This window comes from Mirounga angustirostris, unplaced genomic scaffold, assembly GCF_029215605.1.
Source record: "Mirounga angustirostris isolate CCGP_5_RB_7025 unplaced genomic scaffold, mMirAng1.0.hap1 SCAF_16, whole genome shotgun sequence".
NCBI lineage: Eukaryota > Metazoa > Chordata > Mammalia > Carnivora > Phocidae > Mirounga > Mirounga angustirostris.
In genome coordinates, this window is record NW_026991724.1 from 6,633,888 (window position 1) to 6,647,432 (window position 13,545).

General features: G+C 52.5%; 1 long non-coding RNA gene across 1 annotated transcript; it reads right to left on the reverse strand.

Moving 5' to 3' along the window:
* On the reverse strand, positions 1-3,295 carry LOC135362824 (uncharacterized). The gene is made up of 3 exons (XR_010408086.1): positions 3,183-3,295; positions 1,287-1,341; positions 1-1,158 (listed from the first exon to the last, which is right to left on the reverse strand). It is a non-coding gene; the product is annotated as an uncharacterized LOC135362824 (long non-coding RNA).
* Positions 3,296-13,545: the final 10,250 nt, after the last annotated feature.

Genomic DNA, 13,545 nt, shown 5'->3' on the forward strand with positions numbered 1-13,545 from the left:
AGTTTACAACTATTTTGTGTGACAAAAGACCGAGGGACAGTAATATTTTAGCAATTCACACGAGAGGAAACACAATTGGCCAACTTAAAAAAAAAAAAAAGAAAGAAAAAGATAGTCAACCTCACTAGTCCTCAAAGAAATGAAAATGAAATGCTCTTTTTATATTTGAATCAAATAATTTGCTTATTTAACAATATACTACGGACATCTCTTTCTAGGTCAGCAAATCCAGCAAACGTCATTGTCCTTGGGTTGTTTACAGTTCTGTGTCTTTGTTTCTCTTACAAGCAGTGCATTTTTCCATATGTATTTCTGAACACTTGGGGGAGAATATTCACAGAAAAAAAAATTATTTTCCATTGTAAATGCTGGATCACATTATCAAAACATATATGTATGTTTTAAAATTTGACAGAAATGTCAAATTGCCCTCCAAATACTTTACTGTTTGACTTGATAACAATATCCCTCTATTACTTTATTTTTTTTTTAATTAAAAAGGCTGCTTTGTTTAAGATTTGTTTAAGAGGACAGAGATGGGCTCAGGGAAGAGGCTCTTTGGCTGAGTTAGTTCTTGGTCCCCCAAATAAACCCCCAAACCAGTTGCGCATGAACATGTAAATCAAACCCATGCTTTGGGTGCCCAGCGTTGACTTCTGTTTCCTGCCTGGAGAGCCCCGTGTAAAAGCAAGGGCAGGAAGGCAGCTGGGCTGAGCTTCAGTGAGCACCCAGAGCCTGGAAGTCAACCCCACCCTTACGCTCCCACCCTGGGCCCTCCCCTGCCATATCCGACCCTCGGAGCTTGGAGAGGTCACCTCTAGGAGGGAAGGAGCCAGGCTGGGTCACCGGGAAGGTCTCAGTTTCCATCTCAGCTCCAATAGTGTCTCATTTCACATGTCTGACTTCAGACAAGTTGCTAAGACTCTCTGATCCTCAGTTTTCCTAATCTATAAAATGGGTCTGCTAAAACCTGACTGACTCACTGGATTGTGATGAGGAGCAGATGTGGGAAAGGATGTGAAAGTAACTGGTTTTCCTACCTTCTGTTTTGGGTTTCCCAACAGGTCTACAGCTGGGGAATAGGGGAGCCCAGTCTGGGGTTTTCTGACCACAAGTGCTTTCCCAGAAATAGTCTTCTTCGAAGTTATTATGTTTTATCTGATCAGGTTATACATGGACAGGAAACAAAATTCAAAAGGTCTAAAAGGGTAAGTGTGAGAAGCAAGTCTCTTTCCCACTCCTGACCCCTCCCGCCAGGTCCCTGCCCCAGAGGCAGCCTTTGTCACCTCTTTCTTGTGTCTTCTCTCTGGGTGTTTCATGCATTTCCACCTCTGCACCTTGCTTTAAAAAAAAAAAAAAAAAAGTCTTGCCAATGTTTCTTGAAGGTTTTCCCCCATCAGTGCATATGGAGCTTCCTCGTTTTTTTTTTTTTTTTTTTTCTCATGCCTACTTTTTACTTTGAAAGTTTCAATACTATAAAAAAGTTGCAAGAAGAGGAACATGAACAACCATATTTTAAAGCTCGGATTCACCAATTATTAATACACGCCACCTTTGCTCTGTTTCTCTTTTTTTTTTCTAAACTATCCAAGAGCCCAGAGTTAGTTCAGCAGATATCTACTAAGAAGGACATTCACCCATATAACCACAATACAATGATCACACTCACGAAAGTCAACATTGATACAATGCTATCTCATATATAGCCCATAATCAAATTTCCCCAGGTGTCTAATCAAAATGTCATTTTTAAGAATCCAAGTTCCAATGAAGGAGTGCTCAGTGCATTTAACTGCCATGTCTGTTTAATCTCGTTCAATCTCCCAGCCTATTTTGTCTTTTACCACATCAAGATTTTTGAAGGTCTAGGCCAGTTTTGCAAAATAACCCTCAGTTTGAATTTCTCTGATAGTTTCCTCACAATATGCTTAGTTTAAGCTTTTTTTTTTTTTTTTTTTTTTTTTGCCGGAATGTTACATGGGTGACGTTACACCTCATTATTGTTCATGGTACATAGTATCCCAGTACATTACAATTTATGTAACTTGTCCTCTACCCATAGAGACCTAGGTGGTTTCCAATCATGTTTCATAAACAATGCTACAGTGAATATTCTGAAACTTTTGTCATTCTGAAACTGTCCAGTGTGTGTAGGATGAATTCCTACAAGTGGAATCACTGCACCTACATAAACTGCCCTTTATAGAGGATATACTCATTAGTACTCCCACTAGTACTATGTGAAGACGCTTTCGCCAGAAGGCTGTCTTATTTTTTTTTTTTTAAAGATTTATTTATTTATTTTTTAGAGAGCGAGCGAGAGAGAAACAGCACGAGAGGGGAGAGGGTCAGAGGGAGAAGCAGGCTCCCCGCTGAGCCAGGAGCCCGATGTGGGACTCGATCCCAGGACCCTGGGACCATGACCTGAGCCGAAGGCAGACGCTTAACCATCTGAGCCACCCAGGTGCCCAGGCTGTCTTATTTTTTAACTTGCATCTCACTGTGTCCTGTCTGGTAAGGTCACACATCCTTGTCAAGTCTCTGGGGGACAAGATTTCCTTACATTTCCTTACATTTTCTCCTGGAATTGGCAAGAAAGCCTACTTTCCAAAGACAAAGTCCCAAGTGCTCCAGAGGAGCACAATTGTTTAAAAGATTTTATTTATCTTTTTTGAGAGAGAGAGAGAAAGCGAGCGCACAGGAGCGGGGAGAGGGGCAGAGAGAGAGGGAGAAGCAGACTCCTGATTGAGCAGGGAGCCTGCCTTGGGGCTTGATCCCAGGACCCTGAGATCATGACCTGAGCTGAAGTCAGAGGCTTAACCAACTGAGCCACCCAGGCGCCCCTGGAGAACAATTCTTGCTCTTGGTTACGAAACACATCCATATGCTCTGTAAGCTCCGATTCAGAGGGAGGATTTGTTAAGCAAAGGTGTGTTAAGCACCTTGCTAGTTGATTGATGGATGTTATCAAGCCTGACAAGTGAGAATGACTAATTTGCCCATTTTACAGATAAAGAAACTGAGGTTCAGGGAGGTTATAAGCGGTTTACTTGTCTGATTGAGGAATAACCGACTCAGGCCTCATTGCCATCACAGAAGCGTGCATAGGTCTTATTCTTCGCACCCCCCCCCCGCCAGGTGTGGGTGGTTGGGACAGAAAGAAACAAATCCTACGTACTCACTCTAAATCTAAAAATCGTTAAGCCCCCGCCACCGCGTTAGGGGTCGGTGCATCACCTCTGCTACCGCCGCGCGTTCTCAGATCCCTTGAAAACTACTTTCTCCAGAATGCATCGCTCTCACGGACTCTTCTGGTCTCTATGGACTACATCTCCCAGGATACAGTGCGCCCACACCCGCCCGCTCACTTCCGCTTCCGGCCCTTCCTGGGTGTTGCAGTCTCTGTGCAGTGGGTGGGACCCCGAGGGCGGGAGGAGGACCTTGGGGCTGTCACCCTCACGTGGCCCAAAAGCATCTGGTGGGAACAGGTGTCACACTTATAAGCCAGGAGACACAGGGGAGGCCCGAAAGCACTTTCCCCCTCTCCCTTTACCACCCGGGGAGCCATCGGTTGAGACTCTGGCCCACTTTAGGGTTAGTAGAGGTTCCTTGAGGATCCTGGCATTCACTTTACAGCTGAGTCTTCTAGGGACCGTGAGATTCTGTCCTTTATTCTGTGACATCATGTTGCGCCAGAAGCATACCCATGTTTTTCCTCCTTAAGACACCCACTCCCTTCCAAGCAGAACGGAAGGAAGCACCTTTTAATATGCCCTCTTGTCCCTACCCACTGTTGCCCCCTCCAGGGAGTTAGGCTCACTGCAGCCAGGGCAATGGTTGAAAGTTAAATCACTCCGTCGCTTCACATTCCACGGCTTCCCGTTGCTCTCAGGATCCCATGCAGACTCCATGTCATGGCCTGTGAGAGCCGACCTGTCCAATTGCACCTTATTCTACTGGCCACCCCATAAATCCCCTCCAGGCCCACTGGTCCTGGCTGCTGGAACATGCCTTGCTCCCTCTAGCCTCACGGCCTGCTACCTTCTGCTCTTTGCATGGCTTACAGCTGTTCACTCTGTGTCATTCAGAGTCCTACAAGCAGACAGAAAGCACCCCAGTTCTTTTAACTGAGAGAATGTAAAGAAGGGTCATTTAAAAAGGCATCATGGCTTAATAGTGACAGAGCAGCTACCACCCCCCAGGGCTAGAGGAACAAAGGAAGCAGCTGATTATGAAAATTTAGAAGTTGGGGGAGCTTAATGGTGGGCTCTGGGCCTCTGAGGGGCTGGCCAGCTTAAACATCCCCTCCCAGGAGAGGTGGCCCTGATCCTGGTAACCTCCCCCCCGGCAGAGCACCCCACCTTGCCCTTCGTAATGCCGTACGCACATTGTACATCATTGCACTAAGTGTTCCCCACTTTGTTGACAGAATCATTTCCCAGGGACAGTGCATTGGGAGTTCCTGCGCTGGCTGGACCAGGATTCTGCCATTTATCTAAACTCTCCTTGAGGGATGCCTGGGTGGCTCAGTCAGTTAAGCGTCTGCCTTCCACTCGGGACTTGATCCCCAGGGTCCTGGGAATCGAGTCCCGAGTGGGGCTCCCTGCTCAGCGGGGAGTCTGTTTCTCCCCTCCCTCTGCCTGCCTCTGGCTCGTGCTCTCTCTATCTTTCTCTCTCTCTCTCTCAAATAAATAAATAAAATCTTAAGAAAGAAAGAAAGAAAGAAAAGGTGTATAAAGTACCTCAATGTGCCACGTATAGTAATGGGGCTTCTCCCTCTTGTTTGTTTCCTCTAGTTGTGAGCTCCCATCACAGTTCAAACAGAGAACCTCCCTCTGACTCCCTGAGAGTGGGTCACTGGCCTAATGTGGGGCTGGATCAAAACCAAGGCTGAGGGGCCTGGTCCATGGGAGAAGGGGGCTGCCTTGGGGGACCCACTCTTGCTCTGTGAAGCAAAAAGGTACATGGATCAGAACTCTTCTCAAACTTGCTTAAGCAAAACGGGGAATTTATTGTCTCACCTGTTGGGCACTACCTTCAGGTCAGGCTGGATCCAGGAACTCAATAGATCTTCATCAGGGTCGTCTCATTGATCAACCCAGTGACTGGGCAATAGGGTGCAGTGACTGCTCTTTGCTTGACTCACATACCCCTTAGGGCAGGGCAGGGCTGGTGACTGTGATTGATAGCCCCACTGAATCAGCTCCCAAAGAAGAAGTGTTGATGTTACCGGAAGAATGAAAGAGAGTAAGATAAGTAGTAAGCCTTACTATCTGCCACATACTGTTCTAAGTTCCTCCTTGTTAACTCAGCAAATCCTTCTAATAACCCTACAAAGTAGGTATCATTTTCATCACTCCCATTGTAAAGGTGAAGAAGCTGAGGCACAGGGCGCCTCAGGTCAGAGTTAGGGAGGGACAGAATCTGCATTCCGCCCCAGTCTGGCTCCAAGTCCAACACTGTACCCCTTCCTCATGTCGCCTCCCCCTACCAGACAGTAACCAGAGACGGTCCCCACAGGGGCAGCCCCAGAAGGGGGCCCAGCACTCTCCTGGAGTAGTATGGACAGCAGCTGGGACCGCAGGTGGCCCAGCCTTCAGTGCCCCTGCATCTGGAAAATGCTGGGAGCTCTTAGAGGACTTACCACAGGTTGAGGACATTCCCAGGCTCCACCCCAGGGGCCTAAGTCCTGGCTTGAAGGGCCAGACACCAGCTTTGCCACGGCCATAAGCTGGCTGTGTGACTTGGGGCCAGTCACTGCCCCTCTCGGGGCCTGTTTCTTCCTCTTGCAAATGAGCAAGTTGGGCCTGACCCCCCCCCACACACACACTACTGAGGGTTCTCTCTGGGGAAAAGTTGGGGATGAACTGCTCCAACTTGTGGTTGGCCACAAACTGCTCTGTCCCCAGGTGCTGGGAAAACAGGGTATCCCCTGCGCCCAGCACATCAGTGGCTCTGAGCCCCCAGAGGGACTTGGCCCAACTGTGAACCCCGCTTCGTCTCCCACGGCCACCCTTCTCCCAAGGCCCACCTCACTCACCATTGCTGGGCCTGCCCGCAGACAGCACCCCGCCCCGACTGGGGCAGACCAGCGCATTCCTGCTGCACCTTCTCCATCTGGTAGCTTAGCCTCCTGCGGGCTTCACACACTCCTGGGGCAATAGCTCTCACCTGAGGTGGTCGTGTGGGGTTTCTGGATTTAGCAAATAAAAATGCAATCTTTGGGGCACAATTACACTAAAAAGCTGTGAGTCGCTTATCTGAAATTCAAATGTAACTGGGAAACCTGCATCTTTGTCTGGCAACCCTACACCCAGGGGGCATCTGTCACGTCTGGAAACGTTTTTGGTTGTCAAAACTGGGGGATTCCATTGGTGTCTCGTGGGTTGAGGCCGGAGACACTGTCCAAAACCCTACAGGAGGACTCCACCATGAGGAATAATCCTACCCAAATATCCGCAGTGCCAAGGCTAAGAAATTCTAGGTGCTTCCCCAGAGCTAATACACAGACTTAACTGCGACCTCAGGGACTTGTCAGAGGCAGCTGTGGTCGTCCCGCCCGACGCGGGTGAAATGGCTTGTTCAAGGTCATGCAGCCGGCAAGGAGCAAAGAGGAGTCCTCCACCTGTCTGCGTCTTCTCCTAATAGACTCACCTGTTCTTCTAAACAGGGAAGCCAGGAAATAGTGGGGCAGGGGAGGCAGGTAGAGCCTTACAGGGTCCGCAGACCCCCAGGGAATGGCACTGGGGCCTGGCCCTTCTGGGCTCCTTAGGGGCGTGCAAGCGTGTGCTGGGGAGGGAGAAGAAAAAAAAATCCCAAGTGCTGCCACCAGATGGCAGCAGAAGCTTGGAAATGAGTCCGCACGCGCTGGCGTTCTACTGGGAATAAATGGATAGTCTCAAAAACTCCTGGGTCCACCTCCAGAGATCCTGACCTAGTGGGTTGGCCAGGCTCAGCAGGCACTGGTATTGTTTGAACAGCTACCAGGTGATCCTAATGTGCAGCCAGGATTGAGAAGCACTGGTCCAAGGCCTTGGTTTTCGTCCCTGATAGCTCATCAGAATCACCTGGGAGCCTTAAAAATACCAATGTGGATACCAACGTGGGTACCACCTCAACATCGACTGACGGATGATGGATAAGCAAAATGGGGTCCATACGGACAATGGAAGGTCATTCAGCCACTGGAGGAATGAAACTCTGACGTGCCTACAACGTGGATGAGCCCTGGACGTCACTGTGCTAAGTGAATCAAGCCAGATGCACAGGATTCCACTCCGATGAGGTCTAGGGTGCCCGAATTCAGAGGCAGAACGTGGTGCTCGCTACAGGCTGGCGGAGGGAGGAATGGGGAGTTGGTGTTCAATGGGTAGGGCTTCGATTTGGGAAAATGACCATTTCTGGAGGTGATTCACCACAACGTGAATATACTCATTGCCATTGAACCACACATCTGAAAACAGCGAAAACGGTCCATTTTATGTTATACACATTTTACCACAATAACAAAATGCACTGGAAACAGAAAGGTCACGATTAAAGTTTCAGATCATTCCACAAAATGAACCCACAAATGTCCAAGTCTGCTCAGAGCAACTCAGTAAGAGGGTCTGGGGTTGGAGTCCCTGCTCTGGGAGTGTCTACAAACGTCCTGGGTGAATTTCAGAAGCAGGTCGTGGGCTGAGATTATTCTAAGATCCCAGCGTCAGGGAAGAATAGCGGGTACACCATCCCTTTACCTGTTGCCCCAGTTTTAAAATCTGTCCACAAATTCTTTGATGCTCTTCCTTCGAGAGGTGGACCCTAATTTGCCTCTCCTGAGCATGGGCTGTTCTCAGTGACTTGCTGCTAATAAATGGGAACAGGAGGAGTGACAATGAGGGCCATCAGAGACCCTGCTGGCAAAGGTCACCATAGTTTCAGGCTTGGTCTCTCTCTGATCACTCACCCTAGGAAGAGCCATGTCATGAGAACATTCAAGTAGCCTTCTGGAGGACCATGTGAGGAGAAACTGAGGCCTCCCTCCAACCACGATGTGAGGCGCCATCACAGAAGTGGGCCCTCCAAGCCCAGAAAGCCTTCAGACGAGACCCAAACCCCAGCTGCTGTCTTGATGGGTGCCCCATCGGGGCCCTGAGCCAGAACTACCCAGCTAAGCCACTCCTGAATTCCCACCCCACAGAAAGAGTGAGATACTTGCTTGTTGTTTTAAGCCACTACATTTTGGGGTGATTTGTTACATTGCAGTAGGTACTTAATATAACCATTCATGAGTCACTAAAATCATCCACTCATCCCTTTCCACGGCCACCCATTCATCCACCCATCGACTCACCTACCTATCCATTCATGTATCTGTCCACTAATCCATCTTCCCGTCTGTTCCTTTGTTCATTCACTTATTCACCCAGCCACCCAGCCAGCTCCCCACCCCCTCCCAAACACCCAGCCAGCCCCCAGGCCCCCAGGCACCCGGCCAGCCCCCCCTCTGTTCCTCACAGAATAGACCCATGTAAATATCTGTCACATGAACGAGGAAACATCTTCTAAACATGAAGTCTATGTGACTTGCTGAGACAGGCCAGGGGACTTAGGGGGTTGGTCAGGCGGTTGGCCGCCTCCCTCGAAGTAGCTTCTCCACCGGAAACCCATCCAGCCTCCTTTTGTCCTGAAAAAACCACCCTCAATCCTCCCACAAATCTGTTAGGCCTGCCTGATAGAAAAAGCCTGGTTCTGCTCTCCACCGACCCTCCCACTCCCCCCTCCCCTGCCCTGGCGGAGGGGGGCAAATGCTAAGGCTGCTGGCTGTTACTGAGGGCCATCAGCCTGGAGAAGGAAGACTGGGGACAGCAGAGTCTCCTACCCCCTGCGGGCATTTGTAACCCTCAGCAAGGGGCCACTGGCAGCAGGGACAGAAGCCTGTCTGCTGAGCTGCTAGGACAAGCATGCAGAGTATCAGTAAAACCCACGGCCTCCAAGCAGCGGGCAGTCGACTCGGGTGACTCAGCCCTCTCCTCTCCTCCCCGCTTTGCTGGCTCTGCTCTGGCTGCACCAGCTCCTCTTCCTTTAACATTCCTCCCCTGCTCCAACCTCAGGGCCTTTGCACTGGCTATCCTCGCTGCCTGGAATGCTCTGCCCCTCCTCACTGCGGATATCGCTTGGCTCTTCCCTCTCCTCCTTCAGGTCTTTGCCCACATGTCCCCTTCTCAGTGAGGCCTTCCCTGGCCACCTTTCCTCCACTCTCTCCATTCCCCTTTTTGGATTCATTTTCTTCTCATCTCATCTGTCCTTTTAAGACACTACATCTTGTTCTTACTAATTCTGTTTGTTGCCTGACTTCTCTCAGAACACAGACTCCCCCGGGGAGGGGTTTGGTCTCTATTCACTGCTAGATCCCCGCACTTAGCAGAGTGACCAGCACGCAGTAGGTTTGCAAGGTGGGTGGATGGATGAGGAGAGCGCCAAGTGAGAGGATGTTAAGTGGGACTTCTCCAGCAGCCTTGAAATCATCATCCAGGTGTAAGTTCCCCACATTCTAGAGAAAGAATACCGAGGAGCAGACCCCAGGGCTTATTACAAAGTGGCTGCAAAGGTCTTACCTTCCCTCATATCATCCCAGTACCAACAAAAGATGGGAGGAGAAAAAGAGAGAGTCTCCCCTCCCCAGATCTCCAGGTCCCCCCCAGCCACCCTGCACCCATCCCCCCAGGCAACACGGGTTTTGCCCGTCTTCATGCTATGCCTGCCCAAATCAGGAAAAAGAGAACTGGTAAGAGGTGCCAGGGTGGTGGGAGGTGACCATGGCATGTCGGGAAGGTGTTGAGTTTCTGGGAGTCACAGGGACCCCAGGAAGGAAGCACGGCCAAGAGAGCTTTCCCGTATCCCACCCGAAAAGGTCGGTGCCAGGGTGAGGAGACCCCAGCCGGAAGCAGCTGGAGGTGGGTGGCTAGCAACCGGGGGAGGGAGCTGGAGGGACCCTGTCGCGGGGGGCCCTCACCCCCACGCCTTCCAGTCCTCCCAAGCGCCACGGTGTAAGCAACCCCGTCACCAGCGGGAGGAGCACCCGTGAGCAAACAAAGGCAAGGGCAACACCAGCCAAGTAGGGGCCAGGCGTCCCTTTCCGCCTTCACCCCCCTGGGAGCGGGACGAGGGAAGAGGCCTGAAGTGAAGGAGGATCTGGGGGTGAGGCTGAAGTCAACTCGCCTGGACAGCGGGCTCCTGAAGGTGCCTGTAAGAATCTGGAAGGAAAGACTGGACTGAGCCAGGTGGAGAGACAAAGAGAACCCCGTTTCCTACGGGAGCTCCACGGAGCGCTGCGCCCCCGGGGCGCCGCCGCGTCGCGATGCCCCTTCCCCCTCGCTGCGTCGTGCTGGGGGCTGCAGGACTTGGCAAAGCGTTGGGGACCCGCAGGGCCCCGGGAGGGCCTCACTCGAAGCTCCTCGACGGAAGGGGCCTTGGACCCCCAACAGTGGAGCCAGGATGGGAGGGCGGGGGAGGTCGCCAAGAGGGGGCACGCCCCCGTTTGGTACGTCGCCGTCGGGGAGGGCGGCGGCGGGACCCCGCGCTCTTCACGCCAAAGCACCTCCCAGCCCTGCAAGAAAGGAGCCGCGTCCGGGCGACAGGGGCGGGGCAGGCTGCGGGGTCTCGGTGCCCTGCCCTCTCGCTGGGCCGCGCTCGGGTCCGTCCGTCCCGCTCCCCTCAGCCCTGCAAAGCCCCCGCAGCCCCGGGGTCGGCAGCGGCCGCAGAGCGTGCGGAGGGAGGCCGGGTCTCCATGGCAACGCTGACGTCACGGGCCCGAGGCCCGGGCTCGCCGCGCCCCGCCCCCGGCCGCCGGCCTGGCGCCGCCCCAGCCCCGACCTGCCGCCGCCGGGACGGCGGAGGCGGAGGCGGAGGCGGAGGCGCGGCGCCCTGCCTTCTGCCCCGGCCCGCCCGGCCTCGCCCGCCTGCCAGCTTCCCCGGCCCCTGTGTCCTCCGCGGCTGCCAGCCGAACAGACCTGCCTTCCCGTTTCGTTAACCTGCAGCCCCCTCCTAGGGAGAACGGCATTTTAAGGGGAAGGCGGGCGGTGCTGTGCCGCGACCCCCGCCCTCCTCCGCTCTCCCACGCTCCCGTCTGCCTCCCCCCAGGCCACTGCACCACGGAGCGGGGCTGGTTTGCATGGGAACGACTCCCGAATTCTCCCCCGCCCCTCCCCCACCCCTCGGCCTCCGCCCCCCGCCTCTCCCTCCTGCTGCTCAGGCCCCCCACTGCCTCCTCCTCCCTTCTGCTAGTCCCTGCCTCCCTGGTGCCGGGCCGGCCTCAGGGCCTCCGCGCCGGCGCTTCCCACTGCCTGGAAGGCGGTTCCCGTCTCCACCTGCCCTGGGGGCTGGGCCTCTGGGGCTCTTCAAGCGGGGGCACGTGAGCTCGGTGCTGCCCCCTCTTGGAGGCGCTCATTCCAGCAGCCCGCGCCTCCTTTCTTGGCTCTCTCCGCCGCAGTCCGGAGAAAGGGTCGGGGGGTCGTCTAGTGGCTGCCTCCGCCCCCAGACCGCATGGGGTGGGGGATGGCCCTTGCTTTATTTACTCCCGAGTCTGCAGCGTGCCTGGCACACAGTAGGTGTTCAGTGCATTAAAAAAAAAGGGGGGGGGGCGCCTGGATGGCTCAGTCGGTTAAGCGACTGCCTTCGGCTCAGGTCATGATCCTGGAGTCCCGGGATCGAGTCCCACATCGGGCTCCAGTCCCACATCGGGCTCCCTGCTCAGCGGGGTGTCTGCTTCTCCCTCTGACCCTCCCCCCTCTCATGCTCTATCTCATTCTCTCTCTCAAATAAATAAATAAAATCTTAAAAAAAAAAAAAAGTCTTATTGAGAGACGCCTGGGCGGCTCAGTTGGTCGAGCCATCTACTCTAGATTTCGGCTCAGGTCATGATCTCCCGGTGGTGGGATCGAGCCTGGCATGGGGCTCCAGGCCCCGCGGGGAGTCTACTCCCCATTCTCTCGCTCTTCCTCTGCCCCTCCCCTTGCTCTTTCTCTCTCTCTCAAATAAATAGATGAAATCTTGAGAAAAAAAAAAAAAAAACCCTTACTGAGATATAATTCACTGACCACACAATCCACCCAAGTAAAGTGTACAGTTGGGTGGGTTTTGGCACGCTTACAGTGTCGTTCTGACAACACCACAGGCCCGGGAGAACATTTTCACCACTCCAGAATGAAACCCCGTGCCCCTGCCTGTCCTCCCAGCACCTCAGCCCTGAGTAACTGGTAGTGGACTTTCTTCATAGATGTCCCTATTCCGGGCTTTCATATGATTGGAATCCTAGAATATGTGGACTTGTGGGACTGGCTTCTTTCACCTAGCACAGTGTTTTCAAGGCTCAAAGCAACACGTTTGCTCAGTGAATGAAGGAAAGGCTATGGAAGCAAGCGGAGGGCGCTCTCCTGGCGAGCTGACAGCCAGCTGGAGGGGGGACACAGATCCCTGTCAGGATCCACATCTCATGAGGGACAGAGCTCTGGGAGAGACTGTGGCCTGGCTGTCCTGGATACATACGTGATTGTCTTCAGCTCAAGGCCAATCTTTACATTGAGGTTTTCCATCCATCCATCCATCCATCCATCCACCCACCCCACAGAAATGCAAGCTTATGATCTACCAAGTTTTCTCTTTTAAATGAATATACTACTCTTCTTTTAAAAAACCAGTTGAAGTGGACAGAAGCTCGCTTCCCAGAGGGACAGGGGCCTAGACCCTTGAACCCAGCAGCTCTGCAGGTCAGTTCTGCAAGGGCCTCCCCCTCAAGGTGTGCACCTGAGAGACTTTCCTGCTTGGGGTCGCTCACAGGCAGCTCTGAGGTGGCCTCTCCATACACACATCCAAGCGAAAACCATTTTATCGGGGTGTTAGGCTATTTCAAGTCCTGTACCCTTGCTGCTCTCCACTTCCCCGGCTCCGGGTTTATAGGAATTCTAGAACTGTGCTGTGCCTACGAGAGCCACTGGCCAAATATGGCTGCTATCGAGTGCTTGAGATGTGTGTGACTGGTCCCAGCTGAGATGTGCTAGAAATGCAAAATACACAGAAGACATCGTACAAAAAAAAAAAAAAAAAGATCTGAAATATCTCAATAAGTTTTATATTGATTACACGATTGAAATGATATTTGCAGTCTGTTAGGGTAAGAAAAATATTTTGTTAAAATTAATTTTGCCTGTTTCTTTAAAAAACTGTGGCTATGAGGACATTTTATATTATATATGTGGCTTGTATCCTATTTCTCTAAGACACGCTTGTCTTGAACAGCCAACGCCGGGGGAGATAGCCCCCAACCCCATGCCCATGATGGATACCATGGGAACTCCAGGGGTATGAGCGGCTTATGATGCATTACTGCTATCCATAAAAAACCAAACAAATTCATGAGAGAATCATTGACCCACCTGCCACCTCAGCAGATCCCCTGTGGCCATTGTTGGGGGGAGGCCCCCGAGGCGACTGCCATAGCGTTCGGATATACGCGGCTGAGATCCCAGAGCCCCATGCCCACGGGATCTGACAGCCCCTTCTCCT